This window comes from Diceros bicornis, chromosome 12, assembly GCF_020826845.1.
Source record: "Diceros bicornis minor isolate mBicDic1 chromosome 12, mDicBic1.mat.cur, whole genome shotgun sequence".
NCBI classification, from domain to species: Eukaryota; Metazoa; Chordata; class Mammalia; order Perissodactyla; family Rhinocerotidae; genus Diceros; species Diceros bicornis.
In genome coordinates, this window is record NC_080751.1 from 69,776,756 (window position 1) to 69,796,375 (window position 19,620).

Consider the following 19,620-nt stretch of genomic DNA (forward strand, 5'->3'; position numbering starts at 1 on the left):
TGCAGCATATTCCAGCCCACTGGGCCCTCTGGATGCCTAGGGAGGCAGGTCCCTGTTGTCAGGGCTCCAGGCTTCTTACAGCACAGGTGCATATGGATGGGGCATACAAAGTGACACAAAGTGGGGGCTCCAAGGAGGAAGCATTCATTCCCATGGGGAGACCAGGCAGTTTGCCTAGGAAGACAGCACGTGGAATCAAAACCAAATGACAAGGACTTTAGAGGCTGCTGAAGGCTCGACCCCCACAGGCCACCTCTAGGGAGCACACGGCAGATTCCAGGCGCTGGGAAGGTCGGGGTCACACTTGGCCAGGCTGGGAGGAGGCAACGTCGTCTCTGTCATCTCTGTCTTAGAGACAAAGAACCGAGGCTTCTGTGGGGTGCGTGCTTGTCTGCAGCAGCCAGGGCTATGACCTTCCCCGGGCCCTTTCAGTGTCAAGGTCTGTGGACAGTGATGGAGGCCACCGAGGTGCTCCCAGCTGGTGTCCATCGCTGCTCCCTTACCATTAAACTCGCTCACCAGGGCAGTTTCACGAGATGGCCATCCCACTGTGACTTTCATGAAGCTGTGAAGGGGACCCTGTGAACGCCAAATAAAGCCTCAGATACTCACGCCCAGTACTCACCTGCATGTGCTTAGCAAAGGCCCAGAGGAAATATTTAATAAGAAGAACCTCATTTCAGCTCTCTCCTGGAGGCTCTCAGCCCGACGCACGCAGCTTCACAGGGAACGGGACAGCGGGACGCTGCATGCACCGTGACCACTCTGTTATTAATTAAGCTAACGAACCAATCTTATTGATGACTTGCTGGCTGGGGAGATGGCTGACAAAAAGCAAGCCTTTCTGCAAAAACAAAAAGCACCACTCCCATTTCCCAGCAGAAATGGCCCCCTGGCCCTGGTCATTAGGCAAACACCGCAGCCTTCATTTACTAGAAAATCTTTCTCTCATCTCCAGTGAAAGACAGACTGAAGACTGGGCGTGCCAGGAGAGGGCGATCGATTCAGGGCCGGAGCCATCTCTTACTGGGCTTAAAAAGCTTTACAACCAAGCAGGGCTCGGATCAGACAAGTAACAGCCTCTGAGAGCATCAGAGACGACATTGTAATTCTCGGTAATGGAAAAATGGGGGAGTTAATGTAGCGCTTATATCCATCTCTCTGGTTCCCCGTTACTCTGTTATTGTTCTTAATGTGCTAAATTGTATTAAAAAAAAAAAGTAAACATGAAGCTGGGGAGCCCTATAAAAATATTTAACCCAAAGTCGGTATTGCCTGCAAGTTAAAGCCTTCTTAATGGCGTAGTTCTATCAGCTGCTGGATGAGGCTCCTGGCAACCAAGTGCTCGAATGTCCCACTACTCACAGCTCAGCACATGCTGATGGTCGGCATTTCATCCTATTGCTCTCAAATGCTTTCATCGTCAGAGCTCCGAAGCGCACTGGGCCAACTAGACTTAGAAACACATGGAGGGAAGATGATGGGGGGGGAACCAATTCTTCATAAAAGGCCAAAGCGCAGGCTGAGGCTGGAGGGGCATCTGCCGTGAATGTGAACTTCAAGGGACCAGAGGGTCGGTGTGAGATGAGCGCTCGTCCTGTCCGGGGTAGGACAGGATGTGGGGCAGAAGGGTCAGGTGGAAAACAGCCGGTTTGCGCTGTTTCTCATGCAGCACCAGACCAGATTCTTTTTCTGGGTGACCCACCGACAAGTGCCCCTCCTGGGCTGACCCTTGTCCTACGGAGAGAAGGGGCTGACCGCATCTGTGTCCTTCTTTCCTCCAAGTAAGGATGTGAGAGGCAAGCCGCCTGCAGCCTTGGCTTCCAGTGCAGCTGCTCGGAGGGGCCAGTCCTGTCCCAGGGGATCTGTGACAGCTGCCAGGACCCAGCGCAGGAGGCACCCACGCTTGGGGTGGCGCAGGCTGCAGCGTGGCTGCGCGGACGCTAGAGGGCGCAGTCGGGCAGGCTCCCCAAGCCTAACTGAGACCCCGCCTCCCTGACCCGCCCTCTGCCACGCCTCCTCCACCCACTCAGTTTCTCTATAAGCTAGATTTGTCCAATACAGTAGCCACCAGACACATGTGGCTATTGAGCGGTTAAAATGTGGCCGGTCTGAATTCGTACGTGAACCCTAAGAGTAAAATACACATTGGATTTTGACAACTTAATACAGAAAAAATAATGTAAAATATCCCAATAATTTTTCTATCCTGATTACACATGAAATGATAAAATGATACCATTTGAGATATAATGAGTTAAATTAATCATGTTGGTAACATTAATCTCATCTGTTTCTTTTTACTTTTTTAATGTGGCTACTAGAAAAGTTAAAATTACATATGTATGTGGCTCAGCACGCTGGGTAGACCCTTGGGACACTGGATCTGGGACCACCAAACAGGGACTCTTCAAGTTCATCAGACCTGTTTGCAGGCCCATTGCTAACTGTAACCTGTCTGGGAGAGATGCCCTTGGTTTATTTCACTCCTTGGTGCCCTTGAGTGAAAGATACCTGTGTTTGCGTTTCATAATTACATGTGAGTCCCACAATTTCTATTTCCAGCAGCTTTGAGAAATTTGCTAGAGGCCAGCTGCAATGCAGACCCAGGTCTGGTCCCAGCTAAGGTGCAAGGCTGAGGGGGAGGGGCTGCAGAAAGGGGGTGTCCTCCTCCTCTTCTGAGGGGAACAGCCAAAGCCCCTGAGTGAGAGCTGGGGAAAGAGGAGGTTAGTGACACCTCTGGAGCGACAGTTACAGGCTGTGCCTGATCCAAATTCAGCCCACCGACCTCCAGGAGCCCGTTTCTGGAGGGCTTCCTGAAAACCTGTTGTACCACAGTTTTACTGGCTCCAGGCCAGTCACCTGTGGTTGAGAAATCCAACTGAAACCCTCCTGACTTCTGCACGCAGCCCAGCAGCTTAAAACCCCCCTGACTCCCCAAGGCTTTAAAAAAATAAAAGAAAGAAAGAAAGGAGGTGGGGAGGGAGGAAGGCAGGCCAAGCAAGACACAGAAACCCCCTCCCTATCTCGAACCATCCTCCCTGTCCACTCTCCCAAGGTTGAAATGCCCTCACTGAGGTTGGGGGGAAAGAAGAGGTGGAGAAAAGGAAAGGAAAATCCCCAAGAGAATGTTCTTTCCTTTGCAGAAACTGCTAATGCAACAGCAAGAGGAACTGTGGGTGGCTCTCCCTGCACACCTTGTGTCTCTGCAAACACTGGCTCGGCCATGTGGCTGCTCGCCTCAGCCGCCCAGCAAACTCCTACTCATCTACCGAAGCCCAACTCAAATGTCACCTCCTCAGGGATGCATTTGCCAGCCTCCCTACAATTGCCCTTCCCTTTGCATTCCAATAGCGTTTTTTTTTTTTTACCTATTTCTGTTATGACCTCAACTTTTATTAAATCATTTACTTGTGTTTTTCTCTCATTAGACTGTGAGCTCCTTGAGGAAAGAATACCTCATTCCTGCCAGTAGGAGAACCTGCTAAGCATGTTCTACTCCAAGGCCTTTGCATTTGCAGTTCTCCCACTGCCTGCTCTTTCTTCCCCTCAGTACCTGCACGGCGCACTCCCTCACCCTTCCTGTCTTTGCTGGAGTCTCCTTGGGGGCCTCCTCTGACGAACCATCGCAAGCCATCCGCCCTCAGGCCCTAGACCCTCGCCCTGCCCCTTTTCACAGCATTTCTTACTGCTCGGCACTATGTTGATGTATTTACTGCCTGTCTGCCTCCTTTTGTTCACCACTGCATTCCCAGAGAACTGGGCCCGGCACACGGTCAGTGCTCAGTAAACATATCTGAAATAACGGCTGTGTTCCGAGGGCCCAGCACAGGGCCTGAATGAATGAACAGATGAATCAGTGAATGGGTTTCTTCTAGGACCTTCCTACTCTAACATTTGTGACTCTTCCAGGATTAGGGCTGGAAGAAACATCACGGATTAGGATGTAAAGTGCTCTCCTGCTCGTGTTTGAAGCTCCAAGAAGGGATCTTCTGTAATTTGGGCTTGATATTCTGGAAAGCCCCAGCTACCAGCACAAGAACAGCTGCAGCAGAGGAGAGGGCCTGGGGCACGTCAGAGTCGGAGATGCCATCTCCCCTCTCCCCCAGTGAACAGCCCCCAGCTGAGGGGCGTACTGCGGCCCTGCTGCGGGGATCTCTCACTTGAGTTGCGGCCTCAGCCTAGAGCCAGCGTTGCCACGGCTGGAGTCTCCTGGGAGGAGCTTTGAGATGCTTCCCCAGAGGAGGAAGGCAGGTTAGTGGAACAGACACAAATGAGCCTCTGGGGAAAGGATGTGATGGGAGAGGAAGAGGAAATGCCCACGAGAATAATCCTCTCCCTCCCACTACCTGCTGACGCAACAGGAAAGGGACTCTAGGCAGGACCAAAACCAAGACCACGTGATGCTTCATCAGGTTGAAACCTCCATGTACGTCCACCCACACGTAAGCTCCACATGAAGCACCTTCTACAGAAGGTGCTGATGCCCAGCGAGGAGCAGGGCCATGCAGCACAGGGCAGGGGCGGGCCTGAGAGGGCCGGTGGGAATCCAGGCGTGGAGTCCTGGCCGCAGAGCCGGGGGCTTCCTCTGCCCACCCAGGGCCTTCGGGCCTTGCTTTAAAGGCAAATTTGGGGCTTTCAGGGGCAGCCCCCCAAACGCCAGGTGGCGTGGGGAGTGAAGCCTCTGAAATTTGTCCCCTTATGTCCGCAAATGTTTCCAAGGCCTGCTCTGTGCCAGGTGTGGAGACACAGAGACCCTTCCCAGGTGCCCGGAGTGCCTCCCCCAGCATACCCATGAGACAAGGGGGGGATGCCCATAATGACGCTCACTTACCAGGGCCCAGGGAGCCCAGGCGGAGCCGGCCTGTCCCCTGTGCTACGGGTGGGAGCTCTGACAGGTAAGCCCAGCCAGCTTAAAGGCTCCAGGAGTTCTCCAGGTGGGCGGACAAAGGACACAGCATGTGCCAGGGTGAGGAGGCCAGGAGAGGACCCACCTAGCCTCCACAGAGGCTGGAACATTAGCTTCAAGCACGGATTGTAGAAGAACGTCAAGAATGCAATGCTGACTGCAGGAGGCAACGGTCAAGGAGAGAAACAGGAGGGCACTGGAAGGCGGGGCCTTAATGTCCCCCTACCCTCCCCACCAAACGCCCAAGCCTGACGCAAACACTCGGAATGAAGTGACTAGCTGAGGGCACAGGGATTCCATCACTGTCTGATCGTGCCACAAAAACTCCAAAGTTGAAACCAATAAACATCTGAATCACCCAACTTTTCCCTCTCAGGGACCCAGAGCCGACCACAAGCCAACTGCTCTTTTGAAGGAAATCTAAGAGGCCCCAGCAGGCTGGACATCGCTGACCAAAGGCAGGAGCTGGGCTGAGATTTCAGACACCCCTCACTAGCCCCTCCACAGAACTGACCCCCCTGTGGTCAGCCCTCGGGGCCCCCACCTGGCTCAGCTGCCTTGATCCCGTGTGGAGATTTGGGACAGCAGCCCCTGTGCATCTCAGAGTAAAGTCATCCAGGCTACTGTGCCAGTTGCAGAATGACTCAAGAACTAGCCAAGACTGGGAAAGACTCACAGGGCAGATGGCAGAGCAAGTCTGCGATTCCACTCTGATGCTCCTGGCTGGGATGTGAGCCCCAGTCCTTCCCCATAGGACGATGTCCTCCCCAGCTGGAGGGAAACCGAGCCTACAGGCCAGTGCCCAACACACCCTGGAGGGGACACGGCAGAAAGGCAACAGTCAGGGGGCACTGGGCTGGGCCCCAGAGTCAGGCAGTTCCCAGTCTCAACGCTCCAGACCAAGCCTCTGTTTGCTCCTCTGTAAAATGGAACCAAACGCCAGCTTTGGGGGCTGCGGTCAGGATGGTGGCTGTGTACATAAGGGACTTGCCCTGGGCAGCAGGCGCACACAGATGGCCAGCCCCGGGCTCCTCCCAGCCCCCCACCCCCCCGCCTTACAGTCTGGCTGTCTCTCAACTTCTCTGGGCCTCAGTTTCCTTGACTGTAAATGGAAATAATGGTCCCTACCTGTTGATTTTACAGCGTAGCCGTGAGGATAAGGGGAAATGAAGGCGTAAAAGGACTTTGACAAATTTAAAGCATCAGACAAATATACGGAGGTAATGTCACAGCTTTTGTGATAAAAGAAACTCGGGACACACTTAATGAGCTTAATCACAGTATCAAACAGAGCCAGGCTGGGAGGCTAGAGGCTGTACCCGGAGCGTGGGGGTGGGGTTCCTCACTTCCTTGCAGATCCTCTGGCTTGCATGCCCAGCACAGTGGGTGGCAAGAGAGCCTGGGATCCCGGAGGCCCAGACACATCCGGTACAGGACAGGGTCCGTGCAACTCCAACTCCTGTACTTCAAAGAGAAAATGAGAGAAAAGGACGGAAGAAACCCGTCCTATAACGGCAGGGTGGAGCCCCCAGCCAGCTCACCCGCCGAGGCGCAAGTCTGGCATGTGACCTGAGGATCAGAGGGTGCTGTGCCTTGCTTGCTGGTCACACTTACTGGTCACAGGACACCGTGAACCCCCTGGGGGGGGGAGGGAGGGGGTACCCCTGAGGGAGAAGAAGGTTCTTCTCTAATGGCAGGATGTCTCCTGGGAGTCTGTGGCTTCTAACTGGTTAATTTAAACAGATATGTAGGATCCTGTGTGCACAAGGCAGGTTCCCTGAAGGACAGGGCACTTCACAGACACTGAAGGACAGGTCCGGACTCGCCCAGAGCAGCCCCCAAGGTCCGAGGAGCTGGGCTGCTCAGATGGGGGACAGGGCAGCTCCTGATGGGCCTGTGACACATGTACACACACACACCACACATACACGTATACACCACACACACGACATACCACACCACACCATACACACACACCATACACATACATATACACACATACCACACACACCACATACCACCCACACACCACACATATACTCACCATACCCCCTTCCTCCATACTGGTGTGGTCCCCCACCATTGACTGACTGGAAGCTTCAATCTGCTCTCCTGCTCCCAGTGGGAATGAACCCGGGCCTGGGTGGGGGTGTTCTCAGGGTGAAGGCCTTTCCAACACGTCAGTATACGGAATGACTAGGATTTGACTCCTGGGAATTTTCTTACCTTGGAGAAAATCGTACGGGGCATGTTTACCATTCATTCATTCATTCATTCCATAGCCATTTTATTTTTTTTTATTTATTTTTTTTTGTGTGAGGAAGATCAGCCCTGAGCTAACATCCATGCCAATCCTCCTCTTTTTGCTGAGGAAAACTGGCCCTGAGCTAACATCTATTGCCAATCTTCCTCCTTTTTTTTTCCCTTTTCCTCCCCAAAGCCCCAGTAGATAGTTGTATGTCATAGCTGCACATCCTTCTAGCTGCTGTATGTGGGATGCCGCCTCAGCATGGCCAGACAAGCGGTGCGTCGGTGCGCGCCCAGGATCTGAACCTGGGCCACCAGTAGTGGAGTGCATGCACTCAACCGCTAAGCCACGGGGCCGGCCCCCGACCACAGCCACTTTATAACTTCCTAAGCTTGCACAGATCTACTATGTACCAGAAGATGTAAAAAGGCCCACTGTGGGCCTGACATGAAGAAACGCGTGCCTGGGCCCGGGCTCAGCGGGGGCGGGGGTGGGGCAGGCCTCCAGAGCTGCCATCTGGGAAAACATCCGCCCAGTGGAGAAAGGGCAAACGTGGCATTCCCCGAGGAGTCACAGTCTGCGAGGTGTGAAAATGCACTCAATGGTTGGAGAGGGGCTGGGTTGGGGGGACACGGCTGAGGAGGTGGGCAGGGCCAGCCTGGGTACTTTATCCTGCGGGTGCAAGGAGCTCCCACAGCATCTCAGGTTCAATGACTCACGGGCCCAAGTTCTGGGAAGACCCCCACCCGCAAGTACCTAGTCTCTGCTGCACGGCTCTGGGCCTGTTACCTCTCTAGGCACCTTCATGGGCAATGACTGGCCTAACAATACAACAGTACTTAATGGTACAGAATAGTATGAAACAGTATAGAACAGGACAATATGGAACAAGTGGATAGATTAACAAATGTAGGGTATGGGGAGGAGGGGCAGCTAGGGGAAAGAAGACACCATCAAATCCTGGGAATTCAGACTAATTACTCACAGGGCAGCTCAAATTTGAAAGGTGAGTCAAAAAACATCTGAAAAAGTACCTCTGAATTCTTTTTCAGGCAAAGGGTAAGGACTGGAACGGCAGCCCTGTGGGTAGATGAGTGAGTGTTGCAAGGAGCAGACAAGAATTAGTTGTTATTATTTCATCTGTCATCCCACCTTGAGGATGGAGTCAGAGGCCTTGGGTAAGCCACATCTGTAAGACATGAGGCTGGACAATGTGGCCCCTGAGGCACATTCCAGCCCTGAAAAATGTCTTTGAGTCTATCGCGAGGCGGGGCTTCCCCAGACCTGAGAAGTTCACTCGCCTAGCTGGAATTTATGGCCTCTCCCCAGGACCTCGGCTGGCAGATCCGTTCATTTAGCTGTCTTCCCAGGAGATGAGAGAAAGCTAAATTTCTGCCAGGTTCTTGCTTGAGTGATGACTAAATTCTCAACTCATGGGCCCAAATGAACCATTTCCAAATTTTGAATTCATGTGCCCCAGATGAATGAGGCTTGGCCACATTCTAAGATGTCTTGGGTAGAAACTGTGAGAAGAAATGTCATTATAAATGTTAGACCTGAGAGGTGTTTTCAAGACACGGTGGCCCCCTGGGGTTTTGTGCACATTGATGAACGGCTCTGTCCTTGGGGCGAGGTTCACTCCGTGAGAAGCTCCCACGGCAGAGCCCCGAGGGAGGGTTCCAGCCAAAGGCTGGCCTGGCACCACTTATGTACGGTTCAGCACACCAATCCAAAAATGTACATGTGTGTTTTTTTTAAACTTGGAAGAAAACTTCCAGTGAATCATCTCATATGCTATTTGATTCATGTTTAATGTCTTTGGGAAGAAATAAAAACAGTAAGTCATTCTCCATAAAAATGGCATCAGCCGGGCTAAAACTCTAGGCTCAGAGATGGTGATGTGCCAGCTGCCCCTTGGTGGCCCCAGCAGCTACAGTCTTGAGTTGTCATTAGACAGTGTGTTTATAAACCGGAGTGAAGACAGCTCATAAAAGCTGCCCTTTGCCATTTTTTTTTTCTTTGGTGAGGAAGATTAGCTCTGAGCTAACATCCGTTGCCAATCCTCCTCTTTTTGCTGAGGAAGATTGGCCCTGGGCCAACATCCGTGCCCATCTCTACTTTATATGTGGGACGCCTGCCACAGCATGGCTTGATAAGTGGTGCGTAGGTCCACACCCGGGATCTGAACCTGTGAACCCCGGGCTGCAGGAGCCTGCGAACTTAACCACTATGCCACCGGGCCAGCCCCATGCCCTTTGCCATTTTTATTCTTTAAATCATGACACCAGAAGCCATAGACTCTTCAGAGAGAGTTGGGGCCAATGCACAGACTCACACACAGAAAGTGTTAGTCAACATGCATTAACTGAGCACCTACTAAGTGAAAATCACGGTGCTAAGTGTTTGGGATACACAAAGTATAGGGTGCTCTCAAAGTGCCTGCAGTCTAGTTGGGAAGGAAGGCATGGATCCCCTCTTGCCTTCTCTACACCAGTTACTTCCTACTCTGAGCCAGGCACCATGCGTGGGTGCTGGGTGGCAGGAGGGGGAGCGAAGGAAGGCAGCATTCCAAGATGAAGCGACAGACTCCAGCTTTCAGGCTGGGGGCCAGGTCCTTTCCTGACCCTTTTCCCCAAGGACGCAAAGCTGAATTCCATTTACCCAGGGCGCTGCTAGGAACAATCCCATAACCAATTAGCACAGCACCTGAAACACAGGAAGTGCTCGGGAACTGGAGCAAGAATGGCAGTCAGGTAGGGAGCAAAAGGTCCAGCTGAGGTGGGTGCTCCCTCCCGACAAATCCCAACTCCTCCAGCACTCCAGCAGCTTCCCAGTGGACCTGCGGCCCGATGAGCACGGTCCAGCGTGCCCTTGAGAGCCCCCTTCCTCACCCACCCAGGTCTCTGAATCTTCCATCAGAGACTTGCTGACCCAGAGAGTCTAACTCTAGCGGAAGAGCCAGTTTCCCGGAGCCCCTCCGATGTCCTGGGAACAGCCAAGAGAGCAAACGCTTGTTAAGTGTGTTCCAGGGAGTACTTCTAAGCTAAAAATCTGCACACGGGGTCTGACCAGTCCAAGAATATTCAAGCAGCCAGCAGGACACAAAATGTGAAATCTGGGCCCTATGCCTGGGACCGTGCTGGGTGCCTTGGGAAGTGAGGTGAGGAGGGTCAGTGTGGGCTGGTGACGTGGACGGGCAGAGCCCGAGGGCGCTCAGACCTGGTTTGGGCAGGGGCCCGGCCCAGGCGGCAACAGGCAGCGAGATCTCGGGGACATCACTTGAGCAGTCTCTCAACATGAGCCTCCCTCTCTGGCCCACCCACTGGGCACTGAGTGAAGACTGACAGTGAAGGCGTCCTTCCTCTGACTTATCAACCCCCTAGCCAGGTGGTGAGCCCGGGCTGGGTCTCGCTCACTCAGGACCCACACACAGCACGTCATGTGGAAACGTCCCCGGAGCAGAAGCTCAGGGATGCCCAAGGGCACCGATTCCCTTGTCCGGTGCTGGCAGTCCTGCAGACAGGCTAGGACTCCCAGTCCCCGGCCCTCCATTGATTCCACAGCGGGTGAGAATGCCAAGCCAAGTCATGCGTACCTACAGTACGTGTGTGTGCGCGCACATGCGCCCACGCACGCACGCGTTTGCCCACAACGCTTGTCATGCAGGATCTGCCCCTGCGGTTGAGGGTTGGAGGGGACGCCCACAGGAAGTGACATTGCAAAGTCATCCCAAGTCACTCTAAAAATAACCCTCCCTCACAACGCAGGAAGGGTTTCCCTTTCCTGGTGCCCTGCCTCAAAACCACCGCAGTTTCCATGTAGCAGGCACTTCAGGAAGCCAGGTGGATGGCTTTCTGAGAGGCCCCCCTGGGATCTGCAGACTAGTCCACACTCCAGGGGCCGAAAGCCCAACCCCCAGAGGGGAGGTTACCCGGGGTTGCGCTCTCCTGGCCCCTTCTCCCGCAGAACCCCAAATCTCCATGGTAATCTCACATCTTCTGGAAGAACTGTGGTTAAGAACTGTGAGCGGCAATCACCTTTGAGATGTGTCGGGAGGGTCACTATTTAAAGGACGCAGGAGGTCCATTGTACAGTGCGATCCTGGCTGCACTGAGATGCGCCTGTCACCTACTTTCCTCTCTGGTCAGTGTTTTGAGCGTCCTGCCCCTCAGGGATGATCTGCACCCCCCACCTGTCTGGCCCGTCTCCTGTCCCCCCACCTGCTCACCCCTCCAGTGGCACTGACCTTCCTGCTGCTCCTGAACACTCAGGCACACTCTCCTGCAGCCCTGTGCACCGGGTTCCTCAGATACAACACTGCTCCCTCGCCTCCTGCAGTCTTCGCCCAATGCACCTCTCAGCGAGGCCTCCCCTGAGTACGGTCTCCAAAACTGAAGCCCTGACATGGTCTTTACTCCCTTCCCTTCTTCATTTTTTCTCTATATTTTACTGAGTTCATTGTCTTTCTCCTCCCAACTGGAATGCACAGTCCGTGGGGCCAGGCTTTGTTCTGGGGGGTTCTCCATTGGAAGCCCAGAGCCTGGAAGCTTCCTAGCACAGAGTGCGTGATCAGAAAATACACGTTGAGTGAATGAATGTATGATTGCTGCAGGGAGGCTGGGACTCATGGTCTTAGCGCACAGGTGCCTCTGCTCCAGTGCCTGGAGGCAGGGTGGGCAGAGATGGAGGATGCTGTCCAACACCAAGCGGGGAGGGGCAGAGAGAAGGAGCCCTCCTATTTACCGTCACTTGACCCAGGATATCCACGGCCAAGGATGTTCATGTGTGAGAAGTACCATCTGACTCCCAGAGTTCCTCATCTCTTGGTGGTGGGGGTGGGGTTACTGAGTATTTGCTGTGTGTGCACTGAAATACCTAGGGGTTCTCAGGGCGGGAAGAGACACCATGGACCACCTCCTCTGCCCCCTTGTGACCCCTTCGCTTGCTCCAGCATCCTGATACCTGGCTACCAGCCTCAGCAGGACTGACTTGGCCAGGCACGCCCCCCTTCCCCCTGTCCCCCGCCCGCCGTACCTGTGCCAACCCATGAGCCTCCAGCTGGAATATCTGTTTGCAGGCGATGCCCAGGTAACGCAGAGCCAGATTTTCTCCCTCCCCTTTCCCAGCTCCAGGAGGGCTGGTGGAAGGAGACTGAACTAGTGAAAGCAGCACCTCCCACATGAAGTTCTGTCTGTTTTCTTTGGGGAGAAAAGCCCAGAGACCCACTCGCTAACCCAGAGACCCCGCCTGGGTCTTTTGTCCCAACCCAGCGAGACCTTTCACAAGGGTCCACAGGAGAGGTGAGAGGGGGAAGGACAAGGCGGTGGGAGAAACACCCCTCCCTCAGGAGGACCAAGGCAGGCGCACAGCCTCCACGTCCAAACAAGAGAGGCAGGAAAACCACCCAGGGACGCGACCTTCCGCCGTGACAGTCAGGAGGGAGCAGAGCCGGGCTTGGCCCTGGAAGTCGTGCTGCGGCGTCTGTGCCGGCACGAGAGCAGCTACGCTCGGGATTTGCTGGGGGTCCCCAAATGGAACTGGCAACTTGGCACCTGCCCTCGGCCCCTTGTCATCCCTCAGACACACCGGCAGTCATGCTGGGCGCCCAGCAACCTCCGAAATTAACGTGGTGATGCTTCAACAGGCTTTCGGTCCAAATCTTAGCCTCATGGCTGAGCGCTCAAAGGTGATTCCTTCCAGCTGGGAAGATGAGAATTACAAAGAGGTATCCTCTGCTTCTGGGGTCTAGAATTCCAGGGCTCAGAGGTGGATTCTCCTGGGCTGGGCATGGCCAGCAGGGCTGAGCCCCCAGTGGTCCCTCTCCCATGGCTGCCTCCTCCCGCCTTTGGCAACGGACCCCGCACCCCTGGCCTCAATGGACGCCCACAGTACTGGGGGTAGGCAGGGTAGGCTGATGACTAATAACAGTCACTGTAATAATTACTGGACCGTGAGGAGGAGGAGAGGAGCTGAGGGGCAACTGAGGCTTCCCCAGACCGGACACTATTCTTAGCTCTAATCTTGCAACCACCCCAGAGAGGGAGGTGTGACTAACACTCTTATAGATGGGAACTGGGGGAGGCGTTAAGTGGCCCCCTGGGATCCGGAGTGTGCAAGTCCAAGGTCAGAGGCCTTTCTCCCACCCACCACCTGGTGCCTCACTTGGGAACAGAACCGAACACGTGGCTCCAAAGGATGGACAGACACCACAGCAGGGCCAGCCAGGTCTCAGCCCCGAGGTTGGTTTGCTCAGCGCAGCCAGCAGGGCAATAAGGGTCACAGAGGAGCCCAGGGAGCCCCCTAGAGGACAGAGGACAGGGAGTCGGCTCAGCCCCAGGTCAGGGAGACTGAGAAGGGATGAAACCCCCGAGCTCGGTCATGTGAGACGGACAAGAATCGACCAGGCTAACGAAGGGGAAAGGTGGTCTGGGCAGAGGGCCCCGGCGGAGCAAAGGCACAGGGGCTGGACGGCACATTCAGATGTGGGGGCACGTTGCTTTCACTAGAGCCTCCCTCGAACCTGGAGCAGGCAGTGGCCGAGATGGGCCGGGAGGGTGGGGGATTCAAACAGATCAAGGGCTCCCGCTCGTGTAATCACTTTGGACTCTCCCCTCGTCCAAGGAGAGCAGCCGGGCGGCAGGGCTCCAGGTTTGGGGCTCCGGCCTGGTTGGGCCCTTGCCAGGTGGAGGGCGTGAGGGTGATGCGGCTGTGGGCGAGAAAGAGGCTCCTGTGGGCAGTCTTTGGGGAGGTAGGAAGGACAGCAAAGTGAGAGAGACTTCCACAAGAGGCCGAGAGAAGACCAGAAGGAGAGGGGATGCAGTAGAAGGCGGCGTTTGAACCCAAGCTTTCAGAGCAGACAGCTGCGGCCGAGGTCCCCAGTGGGGCCATGGGGGAGGGCTGGGCTGAGAGGGTGAGAAGGGAAGGAAGGGGCGGCCGGGAGAGGCCGGGGTAGGGAGGCTCAGTCCTGGGACCCCGTCATCTTTAGGAGGGTGCGTGGTCTGGGTGGAGAGGGCAGAGGGGAGGATGACAGGAGATGCGGGTGGCAGGGGGAATGGCTCAGTGGGGGCAAGAGCTTCAGTGACCAGGGGTCCCTTGCAGAGGCGGAGGCCCACCCACTTCCCACCCTGTAGTCCGGGGTTACAAGCGGAGCCAGAGCAGGGCTCTGCGTCCTTGCAGACCCAGGTTTGGGGAGGAAGGCAAGCCGTTCACCCGGGAGGGGGGCCCCAAGCGTCCTGTGGGAGGAACCCAGGGCCATGGGGATGAGGGCTGGGGAGCACTGGGGGCCCCAACCCACTCACCCTCCCCCCATGACGGCAGGTCCTTCTATTTTATGGGGGTGGGGTGGGAGGTGAGGGGTGGGCAGGGCCCAGGAGACGGGGGCTTTCAGGTGCAGGGGCTGTGAGGGGAATGAAAGAGAAACCCAAAGACAGAAGCCCGCCCCCCGCCCTCCTCCCACATGTTCTCTTCAAAGTCAACCCCTCACACTCTGAGGCCCTCAGTCCCCTCACTGGACACATCCCCAAACCAAAGCACCCAAGGCCGAAGGATTTACCCAGAACGACCGGTCAGTTTAGGGCGAGAACCGAGATGACGGTGGGGCCTGGGTGGGCTCTTTTTGTCTCTGAGCCTCAGTCTCCTGGCCCATCTCATGGGGGTACAGGGCAGGCCGTCCCCCACTCCCGGTCTTCCCTGCTCTCTCTGCCGAGCTGGGTCAGTCCCCGCAGGCCGGCATGCGGGCAGGACCCCACAGAGGGTAGAGGCCCCCCAGCCCCCAGTCCATCTGGCCTCCCGGAGCGACTTACCCAAGGCCGAGTGGAGGGGCAGATGGAGCAGGGATCAGAACCTCTGGGGGCTGCTTCCACGTCCTTGTGCGGGCTGCTAGACCATGCCCTGGAAGAGAGGACGGCCAGGTCACACGGGTGTGGGCACCCCGGCCCAGAGCCTGCTGCCTTTCTCTCCAGTTGCTTCCGTGTGCCAGTGGGGTGGTCCACAGCTTTTTCAAGCCCCACATCAAGCACAGGAAAACCCTGGCTCCTGGCCCCCGTCCCGCAGTCTAGGGCAGGGGCCATGAGCATGTGCACCTCCCGTGCGCCCACCACATACTGACAGGAGCCTCCCACTCAGATGCTGGCCACCCCTTGGGTGGAGTCACCAGCTATCACAAAGCTAGGCGTGGCCCATAGCCTCCATGGTCTGCAAACCCAGGTTCAAGAGCTGGCAGCAACACTGAGTCATTGTGGCCCATCACTATGCCGCCTGTGGCCACACCTGACACTCTGACCTTAGGGTCACTGTAGGGCCCAGTGGGTTGTGTGCACCAAGACCTGGCACAGGGCGGGCTCACAGGAGCTCCCACAGCCAAGCTCTGCACTCTGCACACAGCGCAAGGTCAGAAGGCATCACTGACCTCCAGCCAACGACTCAGAGTCACACAGTCACTCTGAGAAGAGAAATCCATGCACCGTGGGCATCCTGGGCGCCCCGATCCCTCCCCACCTGCAACCATCACCACTGGCTTCTGGCACAAGCACTCCAGACGCCCCGTGTGCATGGTAACAGACGGGCCGACCTCCCCCTCCACCCCTTTCTGTGGACTGGCAGCACCCTGGACCTGAGACGTAATTATACTATTCTCGTGGCCACTGTCCCTGCACTGCTGGGTGCCCTGCTAAAAGCTTTCCATGCATTTATTTGCATTATCCAATTTAAACCTCCCAACAGCCCTATGAGGTAGGCATAATTATTAACCCCATTTTACAGATGGGGAAACGGACGTGCAGAGAAGCTAACTACTTGCTCAAGGTCATGGATCTTCCAAGCGGCAGAGCCGGGATGGAACCCAGACAGCCCTGGGCTCTCAGGCCCAGGTTATACTGCCTTCCACCCGCTGGCTGGCTCCTTCTTGACCTCTCATCTACCGTAAGTGCAGTCTCTTCACCTGAGAGCCCATTTTTCTTCCTAATCTAGACACATTTCCCAGTTATTTTCTCCTAATACACAGTTCTCTCCCTCCACAGCCGTGATCACGGTTTATATGCATTCATGGAGTGGTCCTGAGGACAGGAGCCAAGTAGTTCATCCACCCCGGAAAACCCAGCCCCTGCAGGGTTCAGGTGCCAATGGGGGTCCCCTCGCTCCTGCAGAACAAGCGGCTGCATCTCCCCCCAAGTGGCTGTGAGCTCCACACGGAGGGGGCGGTGTCCTCACCTCTGTGCTGTTGGTCCTGGCCCAGAGCCTGTATGCAGCAGGCGCTCAATAAATAATCCATGTTTGACAAATGAATGCCCCAAAGTACATCACATAGACATTATTGCAAGCAGAGTGCACTTTGCTCAGAGTTAAAATTCTACCCTGTTTCACCAACATAGAACTTCACATGTCAATTATGTTATTTAAACTCACTGCTAGGATTCACGACCTGGAGCAGAAAGGCCACACATCTTCCCACCAGAAATTCTCTCGAAGGTCACTGTGCTTGCAGACAGCACTACATATACAGACTTTTTAAATAGCAATTTTTAGAGCAATTTTTTTAGAGCAATTTTATGTTCACAGCAAAACTGAGAAGACAGTACAGAGAGTTGCCACGTACTCCCTGACCTCCACACGCACAGCCTCCCCCACCGTCAACATTCCCACCACAGACAGTGGGACATTCGTTACGATCGATGAGCCTACACTGAGACACATCATCATCCAAATCCATAGCTCACATTGGGGTTCGCTCTTGGTGTCACACATTCTGTGGGTTTGAACAAATGTATAATGACATGTATCCACCATTACAGTAACGTACAGAGTTTCACTGCCCTAAAAATCCTCTGTACTCGCCTCCCCCCGATTTTTTAAAGGCGCTTTCAGTAAGACAATGATCTCACTAAGTGACCTCACAGCTCTGTGAGCCCTGCTTTGACACAGGGAAATCAAGGCCCAGACAGGGTCAAGGGCCCTCCTCGAGGTCACCTTTGCCAAAACTAACAGAGCCAGCTGCAGAATGCACTAGAAGCATTGTGTGGGTCGGCATTTTATCATCCCACCCTCCTATCGGCCCTGGCAGGGAGAGCCCACTCTAATCCCCAGTTTACAGAGGAGCAAACAGACTCAGGGACACTTGCCAAGGTCACACGCGGCTAAGCGGGATGGCCAAAATGCAAATCCCTAAACCCTGCTTCGCTCTTTCCAGATGCCCTCGTTAATTACGGACTTATAGGAGGCTGTGGGAATGTAGTGAGCAAGCACCTCCTCGGGTCCAGGGTTGTGGGGGTGGGCTTCTGCTTTCCTGGAGCTGGAGCAGGTGTGCCCCCAGCCTGCAGCCTTCTCGGCGGGACCCTGCCCTCCAGGACACACTCTCCCACTACCTGCAGGATTAATGCCACGGGGCCTCGCCTGATTGCAGGTCAGTTGGCTGTCCAGCTACAAAGGCCCCCCGTTTGCAGCCTCCTGGGGGCAGCCCTGCATGCTCAGAGACCAGCTCAGGGACAAGTGAAAGCATTTCTAGTCCACATGGACACCTTCTACCACAGCCCTCCCTGCCTCACTGAGACAGACACACACCAGCTCTTATGGGAAAGTACTGGCTGGCAGGGGGACAGAGGAGCAGGTCTGGTCCCGGACGCGCCTCTGCTGCTGAGCAGCCCCGTGACCCAGGCACAGCCTGTGGTCTCTGCCATTACCAGTTTCCCCATCTGGACAGAGCGGGCGGGCTGCATCCCCATGGAGGCTGGGCTAGCTGTGACACCAGGCTTCCTAGCAGGAGGAGGGTCCATCATGCCAGAGGCCTAGAAGGCTCCAGCACCCGGCTGCTTGGAAACGCTCCATTAACTCAAATTACAGATTTCCTCCTGGCTCTATCACTGAGCCACAGGGATCCCCGGCCACCAGCTTTCCCATGACAGAGAAAGATTACAGTCATTGCTTGAGATGGAATCAAGCAGTAGAAGTCATTATGCAGAAATAATTATGTTGAGTTATGTCTGGTTGCTCCTGATTTCTGTCTAGCGATTGTTTTAGAAATGGTCATGCCTCTTCCTCTCCAGGAGAGCAAACTGCAGAGGCCTGGGTGATTCAAACAGACCTACTGGGCATGATTCTACTGCTCCAAACTCCTCCTGCCAGGTGGGCATCAGCATCCTAGGGGAAGGTTCCCTGTGACACCCTTCCACCAAGCACTTGGGCACATGCACAAACTCACCCACATGCACCCCTGCACTGGACTCTCCTTTAAGGCCCACTTCACCTTCTCCATGGGGCTCTTCTTGATACCTCAACCTCCCAAGCCCTTTGTTCACCCAGGCCCAAGGCACCTCTCTCTCTCAGGTTTGCGGTCTCTGGGGAGTGACTCAGGCCATGACAGGTCTGACCTATTCCTATACTCCCAGCTCCTAGCAAGTAGGAGGGTCTCAGGACAGCAAGGAGGGGACAGCATGGAGGGCCGTGTGACTGGACAGCCCAGGCTCAAATCCTAGCTCTACTATTTCCTAGCTGTGTGACCATGATCCAGTATTTAACTTCTCTCTGCCTCAGTTTGCCAGCATGTAAAATGGAGATGATCATAATCCTAAATAGTTCATCAAGTTCTTGTAAAGAATAAATGAGCTAATGCACAAAAAAATGCCTGGCACATAGGAAGAGTTCAATTAATGTCAACAGTGGCTGAAAGAGCAGAGAGCGCCCTGAAAAACATGCTCATAAGAGTGTAAGCCAACCAGAAAGACACAAACTACTGAAACTGACTCAAGAAGAAACAGACAATCTGAAATAAAGAGGCAATCTGAAATACCTATGACAAAGCCAGAGATTGAATTAGTAATCAAAAAATTACTCACAAAGAAAAGCCCAGGCCCAGATGGCTTCACTTCTGAAGACTACAAACATTTAAAGAATTAATACCAATTCTTCACAAACTCTTCCAGAAACTAGAACAGGAGGGAACATTTCCCAACTCATTCTATGAGGCCAGTACTACCCTATTACCAAAACCAGACAAAGTCTTCACAAGAGAAGAAAGCTACAGACCAATGTCCCTAATGGACATGAATGCAAAAAAAAAAAAAAAAAAACCTCAATAAAATACTAGCATACAGAATCCAGCAACATAAAGAATAAAAAGAATTATATACCATGACCAAGCGAGATTTATCTCAGGAATGCAAGGTTGGCTTACCATCTGAAAATCAATTAATGTATACATCATATTAACAAAATAAAAAGCAAAAATCACATGCTCATCTCAATAGATGCAAAAAAGCATTTGACAAAATCCAACACCCTTTCATGATAAAAGCACTTAACAAGCTATGGATAGAAGAGAACTTCTTCAAACTGACAATGGGTATCTGTGAAAAACTCACAGCTAAGACCATACTTAATGGTGAAAGACTGGATGCTTTCTGCTTAAGATCAACAATGAGACAAGGATGTCCACTTGCACCACTTCTAGTCAACATTATACTGCAAGTTCTAA

At 54.2% G+C, this 19,620-nt stretch overlaps 1 protein-coding gene across 3 annotated transcripts in view; it reads right to left on the bottom strand.

Moving 5' to 3' along the window:
• HPCAL1 (hippocalcin like 1) overlaps positions 1-19,620 on the bottom strand; it is a 117,949-nt gene that overhangs the window by 17,200 nt on the left and 81,129 nt on the right. Inside the window, exon 2 of one of the 3 annotated variants that reach the window (XM_058551807.1) lies at positions 14,960-15,047. The exons of 1 other annotated variant lie outside the window; for it this stretch is intronic. The gene's annotated coding sequence lies outside the window, so the exon portion shown is untranslated. Of the gene's footprint in view, positions 1-14,690; positions 14,701-14,959; positions 15,048-19,620 lie in introns of those variants that run through there. One more of the 3 variants, XM_058551809.1, reaches the window with a different exon arrangement.